Below are 23299 nucleotides of genomic sequence, written 5' to 3'. Positions count from 1 at the left end.
GCACAGGACACCCCAAAAGACAGACCCAAAGTCAAGTCCGCGGCTAGAGCGCCAAGAAGCTGGACCCTGGGGCTTAGTGGTAGCATTAGGCTCTGCCTGAAAGGCAGAGGCGAGGGAGAGGGCTTTCGAGGGAGCCCCAAACTGTGACACTGTGGGCCACAGTTCCTGGTCTCCCTCTCCCCGGGGCTGGGACCGGACTTAACCCCTTCCTCACCTTGGAGCCCTCCCGCGCGCTCCGGACGCACCCCGCCCGCCAGCGGGGCCGGCTTACCTGGGGCCACAGGTGCGCGGCCGCCGGGCGCAGGGAGACCCGGCAGGGGAGCTCTCGGCGGCCCAGGGGCACCCGGAGATCCGCCCCGCTCCGGTGGGGGACACTCACCGAGCGGCTGGAGAGTCTTTTCCGGGAGCTCCGGCTGAACATGGCCGGGTGCCTGCTGCACGCAGCGCGGTCCGTCGGTCTGTCCCCTCCGCGGCTGGGAGGACGGGTCGCCTGGACGGGCACCCTCGGCGGCCGGCGGCCTGGCAGTCTCCGCCTCGCAGCCCCGGCTCGCTCCGGAGCGCACCCGCCCCCTCCTCCCTTCCCGGTGCCTCCCGCTCTCCCGCCCGCAGGTCCCTCCCTCTCCCTCGGCATCCCCCCGCCCTCCGCGCCTTCGCCCGCGGTCCGCCGGCCCTTCCCACCGCTTCCCGCACCGGCTGCGCCTCCTCTCTCCTCCCTGCCTCCCGCCGGCCCGCGGGGTCAACGCCAGGCCCGCACCTGGGCCGCCCGCCCCCCCAGGCTGGCCCTCACCCCGTCTCAGAAGTCAGGGGCCAGGGCCACTGCGAGGCTCCCTGCTGCTGTCGCTGGGCGTGGACGGATGAGGTGAAGTATTTCTAAGTTAAGGGATAATTCACATCCAGTAAAATTTACCCTTTTTAGTGCACAATTCTCACCAGGACTAGGATTAGGGCGAGGCGAGTGAGGAAGAGAAATGTAAGTGTAAGATATTTTGAGAAATTCATACAGACCTGTAACCACCATCACTACAGTCAGGATATCGAACAGTCTCATCACCCGCCAAAGAGACTATTTTAACAGATTGTACCATCATGTAACCTATTTAGTATTCGCTATGCGCTGGTAGATGGGGGGGAGGGGGGGTGATATGCCTCTGTGTGTACAGTGCCTGGAATATAGTAGATGCTCATTAAGTAACTTTTGAATGATTGAAGGCAGGCTTTGAAGCCCCAGTGTTTACCTGCCCATTCTTTTTCCACTACTCACTAGCTAGTGATCTTCCCAAATTAATTGAATTCTTTGTGTTTCTGTATCCCTATCAATAAAAACAGATATAACAAGAGTCCGTATGTCACAGCATTGTTGTGGAAGATGAGTTGGGACATGTATAGTTGTTATACATGTTGTAACAGGCACAAAGGAAGGGCTCATTAAAGATTAGCTGTCAGAAAAAAAGTTGCAAGTCTGAGAGGCATAGGCCATGGTATCCACTTATCATTGATGTTTCAGCTCAAATATCACCTCCCCTGAGAGAACTTTCCTGACCCGTCATGGCAGCATCTCACGCACACACTCTCTCGTGTGGCATGAAGCATACATACAAGTGATCTTTTTACTTATTAATTTTCCCTTCCCCAGGCTTGTCTTGTTCACCTCAGTAGCTCTAGAGCCTACAATGATATCAGCACACAGTGGTACTCCATAAACGTTTGTCAAAGGCAGACATTCTTGTCATTGTAGAAAAGATCCTTCTCCCAGCTTAGCATTTTCCCAGATGAGACATCCAATCGGAGTGAAGAAAAGCTACTTTCCCGAGGTAAAACAGCAAATCAATGGCAAGGCCCGTCTAGTTATATCTCAAATTCCAAGGACTAGAGGGACACGCTCAGCACCCTGTCCGGCGTTAGCTGATGGTGTTCAGTGTCCACCAAGTAAGGATTGGTTTGAGTTCCAGGCCAGAACTAGGGTGAGGCCGGTGAGGTATTCACCTTGGGAGCAAAATGTATGGGGGTGCAAAAAAAAACTCAGTAATAAAGATAAACAGCATTTTTATGCAATATGTTAAAGAATCAAAATTCATGCATATCAACGTCTTAAGTAAAGACAGGATCCTACCTTACACTTACACTTCTGTTCCTCACTTGCCTCACCCTAATCCTACCTTATAAAAATGCTTCCAAACTCAGTGAAATAAAGGGTAGACTCCCCTACACTTGCATTTCTCTGTTTAACCCCCACCCCCCCATCACCAGCAGATGATACACTTGCAGAGAGAAGATGCCACGGCTTACTCATCCCTTAATTTGCACAGGCCTAACACAGGCTCTGGCTCACTTCCAATGCTCAACAAATGTTTGTTCAATGACTAAATAGGAGGCAGTAGCTTCCGCAGGAGTGGAGGCCAGGGGGTGTTAGCAGTGAAAACCCCAGGTTATAATCAGTGCTGGTGCTCACCTGGCATCCAGCTCTGCCCTGCATCCAGCCCTATAATGGGCAGAAGTGGGTTGGGAGGACAGTGTTCTCATTGTGGATATTGCCTATTTGTATTTTAATTAGGAAAAATTTTAGCAAAGGTCCGTAACAAAATCAGTGCATTACAAGTTTCTAACAGGTGGAAGGAATGTGTCGTGAGGAAGCAGCACCTCTTCCAAATTCCCTGCTAGAAGCAGTAGTCCTGGCCTGCATCTCACTTCTGGGTACACGTGGCTGGTAAAGGGTGCAACAAGAGAAACACTGTTTGAGTGAACTGGGCCTTTAACTTTTGTCCCTTGTCAAAGGGGAGATGCCAAGAAGATGAGAATGGTCTCCATATGTTGGCTGAACAAGCCACGTGCATGAGGCCCGATTCCGACAAACAAGGTGCCAACCGTGTTTCCCTGACACCTGCCATAAAAAGACCTCTTCCTGGGCAAGTCCCCCTCCGTCTCTCTCCTCGGAGCAGGAGCTAGTTTTTAATGAGCTGGTTTTCACCGGAGGCTTATGTAGGAGAAGCACTGTCTTACTAATCTATTCAACCACCACTTTATCTTGCTTAGGAAGATAAAGCCTCGTAACCCCGGAAGGAAAACATGTTCTTGCTGTCAGCTGTGGGGGACAAAAGACTATTTTATTTTGCTTTATTACTGCATTTGCTCTTCATAGACATATTTGATGTATGCCCTGTCCCCCCCGCCCCCCCCCCATCTCTCAAGACAGTACAATTACTAATGGAACTTGAAGAGATCCTCATACACCACTACCGACGGGGGAAGATGCCTTCGCTACACTATGAAGTGAAAACGAAAAGTCTAGTCTGCCTCGTTTGGCTTTAATAGACAAAATATGCGTCAAGAAACTGGAAAGAAACACACAAAACACCAAAATAGATTGGTGATGAAGTGATACATTTTTTTCTTTTTTAAAAAATGTATTTCCTATAATAAATGTGTTCATGTTATAATCACAAATGTGAAATTATTTATCTGACCTGAGAATTGTGCCCTAGTTCTCTGAGGTCTTCTAACGCCAAATTTGGATCATAGCAAGAAGCTGTATGTCTCCCTTCCCCTTGGCCCACACTTTGTACGTCTTCCATACTTTGGCTCTTCTATTTTTCTTACATAAATTGACTGTTAAGCCAGGTTAGGCTTCTGATGCTCTGTCCCATACACACCCGCAGCAAACCTTAGGGACTGACCCACACAGTACTTGTTAAAATGGGAAGAAGAACACAGTACAGCAGGCCCTCAAATAATGTCATTTGGTTCCATACACTTTATTATAACATCGATGAGACACCTTAGGAACTTAACTCTTATTTATATTAATTAGCCTATGGTAAAATTGGTTTCCTTACACGTTGTTTTGCTTAAAGTCACAGAGTCTGTGGACGGGGCACATAAGGAAGGACCTATTGTATCTCAGCACAGCCTCACCCTAGTGCATATGTCTTTCTCTTTATATTAGGAGCAATTCTGAGTGTTGCAAAAGGGGTGAGTCCCCCTAAGAGCAGTCAACACTTAGAAGCTCCATCTGAGTATCCTCCTCATTGTAAATTTACAAGTGGTGTTTTGAAAAAGAGTGTGGAAAACCATGGGTGGTGAAGGAGTTGATGGAGTGACTGGAGAGATGATTCTCTCTCAGCGGTGGGATTATGGGGGACTTTTCTCGTTCTTCCCAGTGCACCCTCTTCTGTAGTCCACAAATTTTCTAGTATGAGCATGACACCAACATATATAATCAGAAAAAAATTAAATCGGGAGAGAACTGGAATAAAGACACAGTGTATGTGGGTTAAATATTTCACAGCGCATTACACTGTCTTAAATTTATAAATATATTTAATGCAAAAATATTGGAAATGATAAAAGGTACTACACTGAGGAGCATATATCCTTCTCTTTGAAAAGCCTTAGAATTCTGCAGAGCCATTGGCCCAGCTTGTCCTAAAAATTAAATAATACAAAAGCACAAATAGGTGGTTAAAAGATTATTGTGACAGCATTCTATCTAAGAGGAAAAATAAAAATCACCAATGATCTAACTACTTGACATAAAAGGACCTGTTAAGTAAATAATGTGCATACTTTCCATGGAATTCTGCCCAGATATTGAAAATAACCTTGTGGAATATGGGGAAATTTTGTATGAATATTGTTCCATTTGGAAAGCACATTACAAAATAATAATATATATATATTCACATTTGGAAAAGATTTTGGGTATCTGTCATGCTTTCAAAAATATGCATATATTTAAATATTGAAAAGTCCAGACTATAATAAAAAATATTGCAGATTGTGATCAATTGATTTGGGGTTTGAATTTCAAGTGATTTAATAGTTTCCCTTTTGCAAATCTAATTTTTATTTGTATTAATTTTTACATTTAAGAAGTGTATTTCTTTTATAATGAATAAAGGTAAAATATAATATATATAAATAATTATTTGACTTTTTAAATGTTCCAAAAGATTTAGGAGATCCTAAGTGGTAGAATATATAGATGATTTTTCTTTCTTTTTTTTATCTATTCAGAATTTCTACAAGATGTATTGTTTTCAATTAAGAAACTCTTTTAAAATTGAACATATAAGTGAATTTTAAATATTCATAAATAATTGTCTTGTAAGACAAATACTAGTATTCTTTTGGAAGGAGAAATTTAAGGTTTTATTTCTTGTGCAGTTTTTTCCCCATGACATATGTTTTTTTGTAATAACAGAAAAATATTTTTTTGTTTTCCCTTCTTCTGTCAATCCCATCAACCATGCACTTGAAAGCTTTAAAATACTGTGCTCCTCGTTTTCCCTGTTCCCCTATAAAAGCACAGGTGCAAAAATGACTTTTTAATAATGCCTACACTTCTGTCATAGTAACGTATTGGAACCCCAAGAGTCACAGCAAGGTCAGAGAGGAAACAAAGCTCATTGAGGTGGTGGGATTGGCCTGACATTCTGGGCTGTTGAGAGAGTTGGTTCCAGAAGGAATGAAGCCCAGCTTTGTAGTTCCAGGTTTCCGTGACCCCTTACTGCCTTTGGGGACGGCTTTCTATTAAAATGCATGCTCTTCCTCTCTCTCTCTCTCTCTCTCTCTCTCTCTCTCTCTCTCTCTCTCTCTCTGTGTGTGTTACTCTCACACAAACACACACAGAAGTGTTTGAGGTAGCCCATGTGCCTTGGGGTGGGAGCTAAATGCATCTAAGTGGGCAGCTTTTAATGTACCCACAGGTGCACTTGCAGGACCAGCTTGGGTCTGAGTGAACAGTGGACACACTTCCTCCTTGACCACCTTGTTTCCCCATATACCCCAGTCTCTCCGCCCCCCACTCACCTCTCAAGGTTCCCTCTTTCCCTCAGCTCTCAAGCCTTTATTGTATCATTTTTTAAACATTCTCACCAGGGAATATGCTTTTATTGATTTTTTTTAGAGAGAGGAAGTGGGGGAGAGAAAGAGAGAAACATTGATTGTTTGCCTCCCATATACGCCCCGGAGGGGGATCAAATCTGAAACGTAAGGATGTGCTCTGACCAGAAATTGAACCCACAACATTTTGGTGTACGGGATGATGATGCAACCAACTGAGCCACCTGGCCACGGCTGTTGTTTCATTTTGTCGCCTAGCAAGGGCTCACTGCTCAACACGCACAGAAGTCAGTACTCGGGCACCAGCTTTTGAGAAAAGAAAGAGCTTTTACTACCGAGTCCACCTCCAGGAGACAGGAGGCACCTCAAGTCTGTCTCCCTGATCCAGGGTTCAGAGTGGGACTTTAAGGGGTTTCAGCGCCAGATCTTTCTGGACAATGGGCCCTTTGCTTCTGAAAGAGTTTTGGTGCTCAGCATCCAGGCATGTCCTAGTCCTTTGGTTCCATAGTGGAGAGCAGTTAAAGGTTCACAAGTGTTACTTGGGAGTAATGTAACTGGTTTCTGGGTCTTGTTAGGAGTAGGATAAAACCAGTCTGAGCTGGTTCTACAGTTACAAATCCCTGAGGGCGAGGACCGCTCTAGACACTTCCTGCTGATAAGGGGACAAAGTAAATCAGGACTAGGACTATACAAGCAAATATCACAACCAGGAAAGTAAACAATTGTTTAAACTCATTCAATAGCAAGTTAAAATAGATCATGCAGATTTATACAGGCCTGGTCTGGACTCTTGGGCAGAAGCAGTTTCACAGTGTCTGTGTCTTCTCTTCTCGGCCAGGTGGGGTCTATCGGCCTCTTGCTTTTGAAAAGTAACTATCTACAGGGATTTCACAGGGTCCATTCCACTTAGGTTGTAGCTGACCCTCAGTGTTGGTTTTTATAAGTCTTGAGGTTGAGATAAAGTAGCACCTAGAGACTGCACTCATTTTATAGTGTTGAATTTTTTTTTACACTGTGCTTACGGAAGGGGCTCCCATGTGACATTGCATACGGGCTCAGTGGGAGCTTGCTTCTAGGGGCTATGTTTACCCTAAGCAGGGCAACTGATAAGGCCTGATCCCAAGTTAAGTTGGTTTCTTGATATATTTATCTTTTCCATCTTTCCTGTAGTCTGAGAATTTCATGAAGCAAGGAATTTTCATTTTCCAAGGGTCCCGAGCACTCCTGTGTCACCTTGGCTATGACTTCCCCAGAGACTGTGGAAGCCTTTGAAAATCCTTCTGAAAGTACCATCCAGCAATAATGTTGCTTCACACCAGTCTCTGGATCCTCCCATTCGAAGACAAAGAGTTCCTGGGACCCAAGATTTAGGGGTAAACAGTAAAAGGCAGCTTTTAAGTCCAGAACTGTAAACCAGCAAAAGTCTCTAGATAAAATTGTAAGCACCAATGGACATCTACAGTTTGGTTAATGGCTCTAAAAAGTCCCCAGGCCCTATCATTCTTGGTCACTATCACTAGGTTATGGTATCTGGTGGGAAGTTTTGGAGCAAGTCCCTTTTCTTTCTGGCCAAAGAAAGTTGGGACACACCCATTTCCAGAGTCCTTCATGTCTGCAAAAGGTACACTGGCCTAGTTGTGGGTCCCGGGGTCTCACACATGGTCATTTGCTCTCTCCTGCAGACATCTCGTTGGGTTTTGGCTGGTCATGGCTGAGGGCTCTGACAAGCAGAGCAGCCTGTCTTATGCCACGGAGCTTCTCCCTTTTCTGTATTAGATCTCAGATGTTAAACATTTTAAAAGCAATCTCACTCCAACCCCCTTCCAGTTTTTGTAGCTTTTCCCCTATATCTTGAGCACTCTGGTTGAAAAGTTCATATTGACCAGTCTCATGTTATCTGGGTGTTCCAGATCAATATCAGAATATTGTTGGAAAGCCTCAAAAATACTTTCAAGAAATGTGTGTGGGTTCCCTTTGGGCTCTTGTTGTACTTCCTGGATCTTACTCAAACTCTTTGGTTTGGGGATCCCTTTGAGAAGTCCTACTATCAAACATTCCTGATAGTTGTTTAACTTTGCCTGGTCTGCTGGGCTACTGGGGTTCCACCCTGGTTCTGCTCCAGGGGTGGCCTGCACTGCTGGTGTCCTGATTGGATTGTTTGGTTGTAATTCAGGGAGCCTCTAAGCTTCTTGGTGGGCCTTCTATAATTCCATCCTACGTCCCTCCAGACTGAGCAGGATATTCATGAGGGCCGAGATGTCAGCCCAGTTAGCAAAAGTAGAGGTAAATAGAGTCTCCACATCTTTAGGACCATCTCAATAAGATGGCATGTTATTCTTCCAATTATCTAAATCAGAGGTAGACAAGGGGGAGTGCACACATACACATCTCCGAGGCTGCCCTTGGTCATCTAGACCTGCAGGGGCTTGTCTCCTGGGGCTGGATTGAGTCCCCAGGTGAGTACCGGGAGGGGAGGCCTGCACTATCTGTCAGGAAGGGCAGAGGGCTGGGGAGGACTGTTGGTGGAAGCCTCAGCTCTGCTCACAGAACTCCCCCCTCCACACAGCAGGGGACCTGGGAGGGGCTGAGGGAGGAGCCAGATGTGGGAAGGCCAGATTGGCACTGGGCTCTGACTCACACAAGACGGCTTTTCCTGGGGGTCTTCCTTCTGAACCATCATTTAACATCTTTTTTGGAAATGTTCATTCTGATATAAAGGCATAAATGATTGTATATATGGCATTTAGCCTCATTTTCCCTCTCTTTTGCAATGTGGTCTAATGGTGAAACAGTATGGTGAGTAAGGACCTACTTTCGGGCCATTTCTCCTGACTCCAGCTGATATTGAGGCCGGGCAGTGTTACCGAAGAAAACCATTTCCTCTGATTAGGCTCGTAGCTAAATATTGACCAATTTTAAAGACTATATCTCAAAAAACTGCAGTCAGGTTTTTTACTATTAGCATTCCTGATTTTGAAAGAGTTCTCAGGATTATTGAAGCAAAAATGACAAGAAGCAGATTCAATAAAGTTTTGCTGTGGTCATCCATTGTTAACCCTGATTAACCAATTCTTAACAGAAAAAACAATCAGACCTAGACAAACAAAGACATCCAAAACCTTGGGACTTTATCCCAAGGTTCAGGACTCTAACCTGATCCTTTGGGTACCTCAGTGGCTGTAACCTTTTATATTATGTCTCTTAGGGTGAAATTTTAATCCACAATCCTAGCCTTGGGACTCTAACCCAAGCTTTGTGACCCTAACCTGAAAAAATCTCCCCAGGGTGGATCTCTAACCCACAAGTTATTAGACAATTGAGGTATAAGCGTGTTTTAATGAGGTTACTCACCCAAAAGATGTTTGATCTAAACACAGTTTCTTTTGCCAAAAGTGCAAGTGATGCGAAAAGCCTGAAGCCCTGGGGGGAGCAGAACCCAGTGGCCCAGGCTCCAGACAATTCAGGATCACTTACGATCAGCCACGGTGCCTCAGGCAGGTGGTCACAAGATGGAAATCCGTTCTTGGCCTAAAGGGCTGCTGCCTAGTGCACACGGAAGGAAGCCAACACCGCGGCACCAGCTTTTAGGAAAAGGAAGAGCTTTTATAGCTGAGTCAACCTCCAAAAGACAGGAGATGGCACTCAAACCTGTCTCCCCAATCCAGGGTTCAGGCAGAATTAAAGGGTTTCAGCACCAGATCTCCCTAGACAAGGGACCCTTGGGAGGCTGTGAGTGTTCAGGCTCCGGTCCCGTCCTGGTCCTTGGGTTCCATGGGGGAGCAGTTAAGAGTTCACCAGTAATATTTGTGAGTGGTGTAACTTTGGTCCCAGCTCTTGTGAGATGCAGGATAGGACCAGTCTGAGCTGGTTCTGTGGTTACAAAGTTCCTGCAGTGATTGCTGTTAAGTGAAGAGAAGCCATGAAAAGGAGACAGACCAGAGCTTCCAGCACCCATCACCCTAATCTAAGCTTCAGGAGCATCACGCTAAACAAGGCTACTGGTTTGGCACAAGCAGCCGATATTTCTTCTCAATCCTAGCTCAAACGTGAATATTCTCTCCCTCCCTCCTATCCTCTCTCTCTCTCTCTCTTCCTCTTTCCTTCCCTTCTTCCTTCTCTCTCTCTCTGCCATAATGGCCTCTTTGTCTCACCAAGACACAATTACTCAGTAGTTCTCAACTTTTCTATGCTTGGACAGTAGCCGCCCCCTCCACCCCCATCCTTACCACGGTTTCAGTTAACTGCGGTTAACTTCAGGCCAAAATTATTAAATGGAAAAATCCAGAAATAAACAATTTATAAGTTTTAAATTACACACCATTCTGAGTAGTGTGATGAAGACTCGCACTGTCCCATTCCATCCAGCCCAGGACATAGATCTTCCCTCGTCCAGCGTCTCCGCATTGTATCTGCCACCCGCCCATTAGTCACTTAGTAGCCGTCTTGGTTATCAAAATGGTCATGAGAGAGAAAGAGAGAGCGCGCGCACTTACGTAACTTTTATTACAGCGTATTGTTATAATTGTTTTCTGTTATTATTTCTTATTGTTGTTAATCTCTTACTGTGCCTAATTTATAAGTTCAACTTTATTATAAGTATGTATGGGAAAAACATAGTGTGTACATGGTTCGGTACTGTCTGTGGTTTCAGGCATCCGCTGGGGGTCTTGGAAGATATCCCTTTGGGTAGGAGGGGACCGCTGTACTTTCTGATGGTAGCATTTTAGAGGGCTCACTGGAAGAGATTAAATACCCAAGACAAGACTAAATAGGCCGGCAATCAGTACAAAGCAATTGCTACTATAATGTAAGAACAGTGTGTCCATTTCACTTGCCCTTTTAACATTAAGCAGTTCGGATAGAACAGGGTATCTCAAATTTAGCTGACCATTAGGAACGATTGAGGGAACTTTTAAAAGTCCCAATGCCCAGGCCAATTAGATCAGAGTCTCCGGGAGTGAGATCAGGTATTAGCATTTTAAGAACTCCCCCTGTGATTTCAACAGTAACCACGAAGCAAAGCCATCGACTGCGACTCCTAGGGAAAGGCTGCTCCTGGCCAGCTTCTTGGGCTGCGATTTCTTCCTTCCAGAGGTTGGTCAGCTCACCCATCAGAATAAACTGCTCAACCTCCAGGTAACAGCTTATAGACCTAAAGAGGTGGGTCTAAGTTTCTAGAGGGCCTGTGTTACTGGGTCCAGGCAGCCGAATGTGAAGCAGCTAGGACAGAACCAAACTCTGCTTCCAGGGAGTAAAGACTGGGGTTGGGGGGCAATGGTCCTGAAGGAGAACCCCCTTGTCAGCAAGGGCACAGGCATAGAGGAGAGAGTGTGATGGGACTGCTCAAGTGAAATGTTGTGCAGTGCCTCATCCCCACCCCAAGACGTAAGGACTCTTCCATAAAACCATGATACGCCCAGATGCTTGGCATCCCTAAATCCTATAAGGGGGCTGAGCTTTGAGTCAAGGCCAAAGGGCCAACTCTGAGCTGGCTTCTTGTGACAAGTGGCAGCCCATAGCTGAACTTCAAGAGTATAAACTCAATCACAGCAAAGCCAATTATGCTCATTGGTCAGAATTTGTTGGAGCACCTGTGCTGGGCTCATGGCACCCTGATAGAGACCCACGGCCGGGGGCCTGTGAATGCCTCCCGCCAAGGCTGACTTCTGTGCTCCAGGATATATCGTTCAGTCATCTGTGAGCATAGAGTACAGTCAAATCCGCAATGTCAAAGAGAGAAAAAGAGCCTCTAGTTCTATTAAACGGCATGGACTTCACAGCTCCCATTTACCCTTGGCTTCTGAACAGACAAACAAACAGTTTCCAAGACCCAAGCTAAGTTATGGTTTCAGGTAAGGCAGAGATTTAGTGTTTTTTTTTTTAACAGCTTGATCAAATGGATCTGATTTTTCAAGGTTTTGAGCTGGTGGCTTCTCTCACCTGCAATTCCCTTTAGGCTTTTTTTCCCCCCTACAGTAGAAGTCCCCAAAACCAAACCCCCCTCTAATATCTTGATAAAACCCTGTCCTGATTCTTTGCAGCTGGAAAGTTGCTCTTCCATCCAGCCCAGTATTTCTCAGGCCTGGCTGCACACAAGAATAACCTGGGGAGTTATTTTCCTTAATGTGTCATGTCTGGCCCCATCCCAATCAATTAAACCAGTCTTCCTGGGGTGAGACATGACAATGGGTAGTTTTTAAAGCTCCCCAGATGACTTTAAAGTCTGATCAGAGTTGAAAACCTCTAATCCACCTCTTTTTCCACAGTTTCTTTACTCATCTGCCTAGATTCCCCTTGTGTCTGGCCACTCTGCATGATCCTCACGCTGCATGTCCCCACCCTCCGTTCGCAATGTAGACAGCGCCTCTCCATGTGGGCAGCAGAGGAGGGAAGCACAGATCGGGACAAGACCTCTCATTCCTTGCTCTTCGAAGGTGATGCCAGTGACCGGCAGCCTTGAAATCACCTGGAAACTCATTTAAATAACATAATCCTATTAACTCAGACTCTGTATTTAAACAAAATCTCTGGGTGATATGGATACACACTGAGAAGCACTGTTTCAGCAAGCACAGAAGCCCACACCCTCATTCTAGGGCCACTCTACAGTCCCCGTGTGATGTGCCAGGGTTGGAGTTATGTGCTCCAAGCCTTCAATCCCCCAAGGTCCTGACTCTTCATGAAGCTCCGTCCTAAATGTCTCCTCAGATCCGTATCATTTTATCCTTGCCGGAGCTCTGTAAGGTAGGTTTATTATTAACCCTAAATTAAAAAAAACAAGGCTCAGAGAAGTGAAATGACTTGTTCAAGCCGGCATGTGATAGAGTCAGGATTTTGGTAGAGGTCTGTTTGATTCCAAAGTTGGTTCTCTTTACAATAAGCAGGTGTCACACGCTGCACCCCAAGAGGAGCGGGCACACAGAATAGGTGAGATGGCTCCTACCATCTGCCCTTCCTGCTCTGGACAGAGACTTCGAAGACCCTCTCCTTGCTGACACCAGACAGGCCAGTGGTCCTGTTGCAGCAGAGAGTCGCCCTCTCGCCTTGGAAATGACCGAGAGGAACACTGGCGTGCTATCCTCAGCCCCACTGAGAACCCTGGAGAGCAGGTCTGTTTGCCTCTGCTCGCGGACCCTTGTGGACACGGAGCTCATTTCCTCTTCAGCAGAGAATCCAAACTCTTAAGTATTAAAACTTATACTTTCCTTTCATGTTCTCGTCTCCTAAGCCAAAAATCATCAAACCAGATGGCCCTTTCTCTGTCAGGTATTGGACATGTACAGTTTAAATAGCTGTAGAAAAGCAATTGGAAGTCTCGTTGAATGGAACGAGCCTTCCTACCCAGCTCAGAGCGGGGCCCGCCCGCCGCTGGTGCACCTCCTCGTGTCTGACACAGGCCGCCTCTTCAGTTTGCAAACAGGATCCGCAGTGCCACAGACGAGGTTGAAAACTAGATCTCGGCAGAGTCCCCAGCATTCCTTCAGCTTGTAAAGTGGATGAGCAGTAGACTGATTTGTCCTTTCTTCATAAAAGCAGAGACCAGGACATGTCTATACTAGGGCAGCCTACCTAGTCACACACAGTAGCTCTCACTGTTTAGGTCTGTCCGAAGAGCTGTTTATTTCTTGCTCACATCGCAAAGTAATGCAAGTGGAGCAAGAGTGGGGAGGGGTGTGTCCGCTCCACATGGTGTCCAAGCCTGTGACACTTCTGACTTCTGCATCTGCTGTTCTCCAGAACTGCACCAGCCAGTATGGCTGTCATGGGTCATATGTAATTATTTAAACTTATTAAAAGTAAAGATTTACTTCCTAGGTCATGCTAGCCACATTTGCAGTACTCAATGGCCACATGTGACTAGAAGCTACTGTATTGGACGGTGCGGAATAGAAGCTTTCCATTATTCCAGAAAACTCTATTAGACAGATTACTCTAAGCTTCAGGGTCCTCCACTGGGTTGTGTGCATCCGGCCTGGAGGTCAGTGAGGAGTGTTCAAGTCCGGTGTGGGAACAGTAGGCATGTTGCCCCCAGTTCCGCTGGCAAAATTCAACGTGGCCCTCCCTATGGGAAGGGGGCTGGGGTGCCCGGGAAGAAGCAGAGGTGCAGACCCGGCTGAGCCCTGGGCAGCCTTGTCCCAGTGGCCTCGCCGCCGTTCAATACTCCATTGCTGGCAGCTTTGGTAGAACTTGCCCAGCTTCTGACAGACATTACCTTGTGCCCGCTCATCGTACCAGACAGTTCTTGGTGAAAAGGGGGGGGGGGGGGTTAAGGTATTGGTGAGCGGGTCTCTCAGGTGCTGGACATGTTCACAGTCAGCCACGTCCCTTGACAGAGGAAGACTTATGACATCCATCTCATCGGTGGCAGTCCCTGGGGAAAGAGAGTCTGTTTAGTTTCTAAACTGGGCTTGGCCAGCTTTTTCTGTAAAGAGTCAGAGTCAATATTTTGGGCTTTGTGGGTCATGCAGTCTTCAGCCAGTGACAACTCTGCACTTGTAGTGCGGCCGCACAGAGGCAGTGAGCCAGGCTGCTTCCATGACGCTTGACTTACCAAAGCAAGTGGGAGTCCATTTGGCCCGTGGGCTTAGTTTGCTGACTTCTGCTCTAAGTTGTTGTTTTTTACCAGGTCCTCTTCCCTTTGTATCAAAATCACCCTTCTCTTCCCATCCCCTCCGAAGAAGAACGGGAAAAGGAAAAACAGAAATACTGGTGCCTGCATAGAACCAACATTCTGCTGTGCTGAGCACTTTGAGTTAATTACATTTCTTCTCATCTCACAACACTTTAAGTTAGATTTCATGATTATCCCCATTTTACAGATGAGGAGCTGAGGCACAGAGTGGGTAAGTGACTTGCCCAGTGTCACAGAGCAGGCAAAGGGCAGAACCGGAACCAAAAGCCAGGTTAGGCGGACACAGAGGCTGATGCGTGGTGTGCGTTTCACTGAGTCACTGGGCACAGAGCAGATTGTGTACAATCCCCAACACGGTGATCGGGGAAGAAGTAGAAGGAACAAAGTCCTGTGAAGTCACATCTCACTCCTTTTGGGGTCTACTTGGATGATACTCTAGACACATTAAACCACCCTCATACTTGCTTTTAGTGCCCCTTATCCAGGTTCGTGAGGTGCCACCTTCCCCTGATTTCACTGCAGAACCCCTTTCTGAGAAAAGAGCATCCCCGGGCAAATAGAGGCGAGAGGAGATTCTCAGGCTGCCACAAAACGTATTTTGGAATTCAGGTCATCGTAGCTGAGAGTTGTATCTGGACAAAGTGAAATAAATTAAAATCTGTAAATGCCGTCCTATGTGAAAAGCTACATGGGAATTCTTTTTGAAAACGGCTCTTCGGAGAATCTGTGACTTGAGCTTCAAGGGTCACGTTTTCATCTTTCCGTATTAAGGTTTACGTTTTGAATGTTTTACTCCTGATTTCAAAAACAATACATATTTATTGTAGGAAACTTGAAACATTTAGAAAAACAGAAGGAGAAATTTTAAATGTGCATAACTGTACCACTGACAGAGAGCTATTTTAAATATCTTGGATTATACCTTTCTAGATGAATCACACACATGTATGCATGTATTTGTGAAATAAAAATACTTTTCGAAAAATCGGATTCAAACTGCACATACTTCTTTGCAACCTGCTTCGTTTCTTTTCACCTATTACGAGAATCTTCTCACATTACAAATATTTTTCCATAACATAGTCTCCAAAGACTGCAAAGAATCCTATTGTTGAACATTGAGATCGTTTGCAATTTTTTATATAATAAATGCCACTTGTCCAAATCAATATTGTTAAAAAAAATTTTTTTTTCTTTATTGATTTTATAGAGAGGAAAGGAGAGGGAGAGAGAGACAGAAACATCGACGGAAAAGACCATCGATTGGCCGTCTCCTGCATGCCCTCCACTGGGGATTTGGCCCACAACATGGGCATGTGCCCTGACCGGGAATCACACTGGTGACCTCTTGGTGCGTGTGTCGATGCTCAACCACTGAGCCACACTAGCCAGGCCATATCAATATTATTTTAAGTCAAGATACACCTATAAACAGTGCTGCTCAGTAAAATGATGACATTGCTAAACGCCTCGTGGTTTATGAATTCTAAAACATTGAGGCTGTGCTGCAGGGATGGGTTAACTGGTTCAAGGTGCGACCACACCACCCAGCTCCTGGGGCAGGACTGCAGCTGCTGAACTGCCAGGCTGGCCATCGGGTCGCCGAGAAGCGCATCCCCTGAGATTCTCCGATGCTGCCTTACACCCTGGCTCCCAGACCAGGACGCCTCTCTCAGAGCCTCCAATATGACGACTACTAAAGGCACAGGAGTGGTAAAGAAAATGGATGGCTTCTGTTATGAACTGAATTGTGTCCCCCCCAAAGCTGCATGTTGAAACCCTAGACCTCGGTATCTCAGAATGTGACTGTATTTAAAGAGGTGTTTAGAGCAAAATGAGGTCATAAAGTGGACTTTAATGCAACCTGACTGGTGTCCTTATAACAAGAGGAGATCAGGACACACACGCGCAAAGGGAAGACTAAGGGAGGACACAGGAGAAGACAGTCATCCACATGCCAAGGAGACAGACCTAAGAACCAACCCTACAGACACCTCCGTCGCAGACTTCTAGTCCCCAGAATCATGAGCAAATAAACTTCTGTGGTTTAAGTCACCCAGTCTGTGGTACTTTGTTATGGCAGCCCTAGCAAACTAATACAGCGTCCCAACACTTCTTAAGAGGAATTCTGTTAAAATACAACTTTTTTTTTTTTGCTTAAAATAAAATCCTAAACCACAAAAAGCCCGGGCTCTTCTATTCCGGGTGAGCCAGCCCCAGATGAGCCAACAGCTTTGCAGCTGGAGGTGGGGTGGAACAGAGGTTCTGGGACTCAGGAGCCGAGCTCTCTTCAGCACGACCTTGACATGTCCCCTCAGCGTCCGTCCCCATCTGTGAAACGGGGATCACAATTCCAATGGTAAATAGCGCCCACCTTCGGGAGGATTCTGAGCACTGCAGATGTAAAAGCACCCAGCACAGTGTGCAGAAGGCACAGGATGAACCCTACTAGCCGGTGGCCTGTGCTCATCTCCATCTGCCAGATAAAATGAGCTGTGAGCATCCTGGCCAGTTTGGCTCAGCAGTTAGAGCATCAGCCTGCGGTCCAGAGAGACCTGGGTTCGGTTCCTGCTAAGGGCACGTACCTCAGTTGCAGTTTGTCCCCGGCCCTGGTTGGGTCTTGTGGAAGGCAGCCACTCGATGTGTCCCTTTCACAGTGATGTTTCTCTCTCTTCCTCCCACTCTATCTGAACAAAAAATGGTAAAATGTCCTCGAGTGAGAAAAAAAAAAAAAGAGCTGTGAGCAACAGAGAACTAACTCTGTGCAGACAGAGCCTGTGCTTACGGTAGACACGCTTTGCTCCGCCCACACGATGCTTTTCAAAACTTTGAATTAGTTGTCAATATTTTAAAAATGGGACAGTCCACACAAATTCTGGGTTTCCAGATTTTTGAAAAATCAGAATATCTGGAAGCATGGACCGTTCTCCTGTGGCACATTTCAGCAGCTGCCCAACTATCTGGTGCCCTGTGGTCCCTGTGCACAGAACTCGCCTGTGTGGCTGCTTTAAATTTGTGACCCAAGCCTTAATTCATAAATTAATTTTATATGTAGAAAATACACGCATATACACAGAAAATATAGTATAGGTATATATGTGCGTGTATATATATGTGTGTGTATACACCTGAAGTTATATGCCTCATTATTTCAACGTCTTTTCCCTTTAAAAATATGCTTTGACTCTGGACACAGCCTTTGACTAGAATAAAACTGAAGTCTAAAAATTCGATCACTCCACACATGCTAGAAATGTGGATAAAACTTTACAATTTCCCTAATCTGACATCTTATTTTACCCATGAAGACAACACAGCTAGTTTATAGCCAAAAATGTAGTTTTGGAAGGGGCTTCAGATATTATAAAGTCTTCGTAAATCCTCCCTCTGACTGGAAACCACAGAGATTTATGGAAGGTTTTTGTAATCTGACTAAATTTTTAAGGAAGGAAGGAAAGAAGGAAGGAAGGAAGGAAGGAAGGAAGGAAGGAAGGAAGGAAGGAAGGAAGGGAGGGAGGCTAACTATTTATTTATTTATTTATTTATGTATTTATGTATTTATTTATTTATCTTTTTGTTCATTAGATTCTACATATAAGTTAAATCATGTGGTATTTGACTTTCTCTGACTGATTTCACTTAGCATAATACTCTTCAGGTTTATCCATGCTGTCCCAAAATGTAAGATTTCCTACTTTTTTATGGCCGAGTAGTATCCCATTGTGTACATGTACCACAGCTTTTATATCCACTCATCTATTGATGGGCACTCGGGCTGCCTCCAGATCTTGGCTATTGTAAATAATGCTTCAGTGAACGTCTATTCATTCAAATTAGTGTTTCACGTTTCTCCAGATACATTCCCAGAGTAGAATCGCTGGGTAACAAGGCAGTTCCACTTTTAATTTTTTTAGGTAACTACATACTGCTTTCCACACTGGCTGTACCAGTCTGCATTTCCACCAACAGTGCACAAGGGTTCCCCTTTCTTCACATCCTCACCAACACTTGTGGTTTGTTGATTTATTGATAAAAGCCATTCTGACAGGTGACAGGTGGTTTTACTTTGCATTTCTCTGAGCAATTTTTTATTAGTCTATTAACCATCTATATATCCTCTTTGGAGAAGTAGCTATTCAGGGCCTTTGCCTTTTTGAAAATTGGATTGTCTGATTTTTTTGTTGTTGTTGTTGAGTTTTATCAGTTCTTTATAAATTTTGGATATTAACCCCTTATCATAGATGTATCATGACATATATGTTCTCCCATAGAGTGGATTGTCTTTTCATTTTATTGATGGTTTCCTTTACTTTCAAAACTTTTTTATTTTTATTATTATTTTTTAATCCTCACCCAAGAATATGTGTTTTTATTGATTTTTAGAAAGAGAGAGTAAGGGGAGGGGAGAGAAAGAGGCATCCATCCGTTGCCTCCCATACACACCCCGATTGGGGATCGAATTCACAACCTAGGCCTGGGTCCTGACCAGGAATTGAACCCAAAACCTTTTGGTGTACAGAATGACAATTCAATCAACTGAGCCACCTGACCAGGGCTGTAAACACTTTTTAGTTTGATATAGCGCCATTCATTTATTTTTGTTTGTTTCCCTTGCCCGAGGATATATATCAGAAAATGTATTGCTGCAAGAAATGTCTGAAAGTTTACTGACTATCTTTTCTTCCAGGACTTTTATGTTTTCAAGTCTAACATTTAAGTCTTCAATTCATTTTGAGTTTATTCTTATGTATGATGTAAAAGTGGTCTAGTTTCATTTTTTGCACAAATCTTCCAATATTCCCAATACCATTTATTGAAAAGACTACATTTACCCTATTGTATGTTCTTGCTTCCTTTGTCAAATATTAATTGACCATAAAGGCATGAGTTTATTTATGGACTCTCTATTCTGTTCCATGGATCTATATCTCTGTTTTTACACCAGTACTATGCTGTTTTAACTACTATGGCTTTGTAGTATAGTTTGATACCAAGTAGCATGATTCCTCCAACTTTGTTCTTCTTTCTCAAGATTGATATGGCTATTCGGGGTCTTTTGTGGTTCCATATAAATTTTTGGAATATTTGTTCTAATTCTGTGAAATACGTCATTGGTATCTTGATGTATTGAATTTATAGATTGCTTTGGATAATATGGACATTTTAATGATGTTAATACTTCCTATCCATAAACATGGCACATGCTTCTACTTATTTGTATCTTCTTCAATTTCTTTCTTCAGTGTCTTATAATTTTCTGAGTACAGGCCTTTTACATCCTTGGTTAAATTTATTCCTAGGGTTTTTATTTATTTATTTATTTTATGCAATTCTAAATGGAATTTTTTTCTTAGTTTCCTTTTCTGATAGTTCATTGTTGGTTTATAGAAATGCAATTGATTTCTGTATATTTATTTTGTATCCCGCTACTTCACTGAATTTCTTTAACGGTTTTAGTAGTTTTTTGGTGAAATCTTTAGGATTTTCTTTATATACAGTATCATGTCATCTGCAAATAATGACAGTTTTACTTCTTCTTTACCAATTTGAATGCCTTTCATTTCTTCTTCTTGTCTGATTGTCATGGCTAGGGCTTCCAGTACTATGTTGAATAAGAGTGGTAAAAGCAGACATCCTGTCTTTTTCTAGATCTTAAGGGAAATACTTTTAGCTTTGCCCATTGAGTATGATGTTGTCTGTGGGTTTGTCATATACGGCTTTTATTGTATTGAGGTATTCCCTATATTCCCACTTTGTTGAGAGTTTTTATCATAAATGGTTGCTATATTTTATCAAATGCTTTTTTGGCATCTATTGACATAATCATGTAGTTTTTATCCTTTGTTTTGTTTGTGATATATCACATTTATTGATTGGCTGATATTGTTCCAACCCTGCATCCCAGGAATAAACCCCATTTAATCATGGTGTATGATCTTTTTAATATATTGTTGGATCCAGTTTGTGAATATTTTGTTGAGAATTTTTGCATCTATGCAAATTATATTGGTCTATAATTTTCTTTCTTTGCAGTGTCCTTATTTGGTTTGGGAATTAGGATAATGCTGGCCTTGTAAAATGAACTTGAGGTCTCCCTCCTCTTGAATGTTTTGGAATAGTCTGTGAAGAATAGGTGTTAGTTCTTCTTTGGATGTTTGTTAAAATTCACCTGTGAAGCCATCTGGTCCAAGACTTTTATTTGTTGGTAGTTTTTGTTGTTGTTGTTTTTACTGCTTCAATTTTACTAGTTATAATCTGTCTATTCAGATTATCTGACTCTTCCTGATTCAGTTTTGGAAGATTATATGTTTCTAGGAATTTATTCATTTTTTCCAGAGTGTCCATTTTGTTGGCATATAGTTTGTAATATTTTCATATGGACCTTGGTATTTTTTTGTGTCAGTGTTACTTCTCCTCTTTCATTTCTGATTTTATTTATTTGAGTCTCCCCCCTCCCCCTACTCTCTCTCGATTAATCTGGTTGAAGGTTTGGCAATCTTGTTTACATTTTCAAAGAACCAGTTCTTGATTTCATTGATCTTTTGTATTTTTTTTTTAAAGATTCTATTTTGTTTATTTCTACTCTGATTTTTATTATTTCTTTCCTTCTACTCATTTTGAGTTTTGTTTGTTGTTCTTTTTCAAGTTCCTTTAAGTGTAAGGTAAATTGTTTATTTGAGGGTTTTTTTTGTTTGTTTGTTTGTTTGTTTTTGGGTTGCTGGTTTTTGTTTTTGTTTTTGTTTTTGCTTCTTGAGATAGGCCTGTAATGCTGTGAATTTCCCTCTTGGGACTGCTTTAGCTATCTCCCATAAATTTTGGGTTGTTATGTTCTCACTTTCATTTGTTTCTAGGTATCTTTTGATTTCTTACTTGATCTCATTGTTAACCTATTCATTGTTTAGTAACATTTTATTTAGCATTCATGTTTTTCAGTTTTTTCCTTGTGATTAATTTCTGGTTTCATACCATTATGGTCAAAGAAAATGCTTGATATGATTTCAGTCTTCTTAAATTTATTGAGATTTGTTTTGTGTCCTAATATGGGGTCTATTCTAGAAACTGTTCCATGTGCACTTGAAATAAATGTATATTCTGCTGCTTTGGGGTGAAATGCTCTGAAGATATCAATTAAATCCATCCGATCTAGTGTGTCATTTAAGGCCACCATTTACTTGTTTATTTTCTGTCTGGCCTATCTAACCATTGATATCAGTGGGATGTTAAAATCCCCTACTATGATTGTATTACTCTCAATCTCTCCCTTTTTGTCCATCAAGATTTGCTTTACATATTTAGATGCTCCTATATTTGGTGCATAAGTGTTTACAAGGATCATATCCTCTTATTGAATTGCTCCCTTTATCATTATATAGTGTCCTTTGTCTCTTACTGTAGCATTTGTTTTAAAGTCAATTTTATCAAATATAAGTATTGCTTCTCTGGCTTTTTTTATTCTTTCCATTTGCATGAAATATCTTTTTTCATCTCTTTACTGAATAGAGAGAAAACTAGACCCATATGTATGCTGTCTACTAGAGACCCACCCCAGAACAAAAGGGAGAGATTGACAGTATTATTCATAGCAGGGGATTTTAACATCCCATTGACATCAATGGATAGATCTTCCAGAAAATAAACAAGAAAATGGTGGCCTTAAATGACACACTAAATAAGATGAATTTAATTGATATCTTCAGAGCATTTCACCCCAAAGCAACAGAATATATCTTTACATTTAAAGCGATGATTGATAGGTACATATTTATTGTCATTTTATTCTTTTCTATTTTTTTTTTCTTTATTGATTTGAGAGAGAGAGGAAGGGAGAGGGAGAGAGAGATAGAAACATCAATTAGGGAGAACATCAATTGGCTGCCTCCTGTATGCTCCTCACTGGGGATCAGGCCCACAACCTGGGCATGTGTCCTGACTGGGAATCAAACTGATGACCTCTTGGTGCATAGGTCGATGCTCAACCACTGAGCCATACCAGCCAGGAGTCATTTTATTTTTTAAAATATATTCCTCTGTTTTTTTATTAAATGTCTCCTCCTCCTCCTCCTCCTCCTCCTCCTCCTCCTCCTCCTCCTCCTCTTCCTCCTCCTCCTCCTCTTCCTCCTCCTTCTCCTTCTTCTTCAAGCTGACAATTTAACATTTCTTGTAATATTGGTCTGGTAGTAACCAACTTTAGTATTTTCTTGTCTGGGAAACTGTTTATTTCTCCTTCAATTTTAAATGACAGCCTTCTTGGGTAAAGTAGCCTTGGTTGTAGGTCCTTGCTTTTCATCACTTTTAATATTTGTATGCCAATCCCTTCTGGCTAAAAATGTTTCTGTTGAGAAATCAACTGATAGTCTTATGGGAGCTCTTGTAGGTAACAAACTATTTTCTTGCTGCTTTTAAGATTCTCTCTTTGTCTTTAACCTTTACCATTTTAATTATTATGTGTCTTGTTGTGGGCCTCTGTAGGTTCACCTTGTTTTAAACTCTCTACACTTCCTAGACTTGTGTGTCTTTTTCCTTCACCAGGTTAGGGAGTTTGGGGCCATTATTTCTTCAAATAGGTTCTTGATTCCTTGTTCACTCTCTTCTCCTTCTGGTACCCCTATGATGCGGATATTAGTTTGCTTTATATTGTCACAAATATCCCTTAAATTATTATCGTTAAAAAAAATTTTTTTTTCTTTTCACTGCTCAATTTTGTTTTTTTCTACCCTTTCTTCCAAATAGCTGATTTGATCCTCTGCTTCATTTAACCTACTGTTTATTCCTTCCAGTGCATTTTTCACTTCAGATATTGTATTCTTCATTTTTGACTGGCTCTTTTAT

This window comes from Molossus molossus, unplaced genomic scaffold, assembly GCF_014108415.1.
Source record: "Molossus molossus isolate mMolMol1 unplaced genomic scaffold, mMolMol1.p scaffold_m16_p_18, whole genome shotgun sequence".
In the NCBI taxonomy this organism is placed as follows: domain Eukaryota; kingdom Metazoa; phylum Chordata; class Mammalia; order Chiroptera; family Molossidae; genus Molossus; species Molossus molossus.
The sequence above is the reverse complement of the archived record's forward strand: the minus strand, read 5'-3'. Positions refer to the sequence as shown.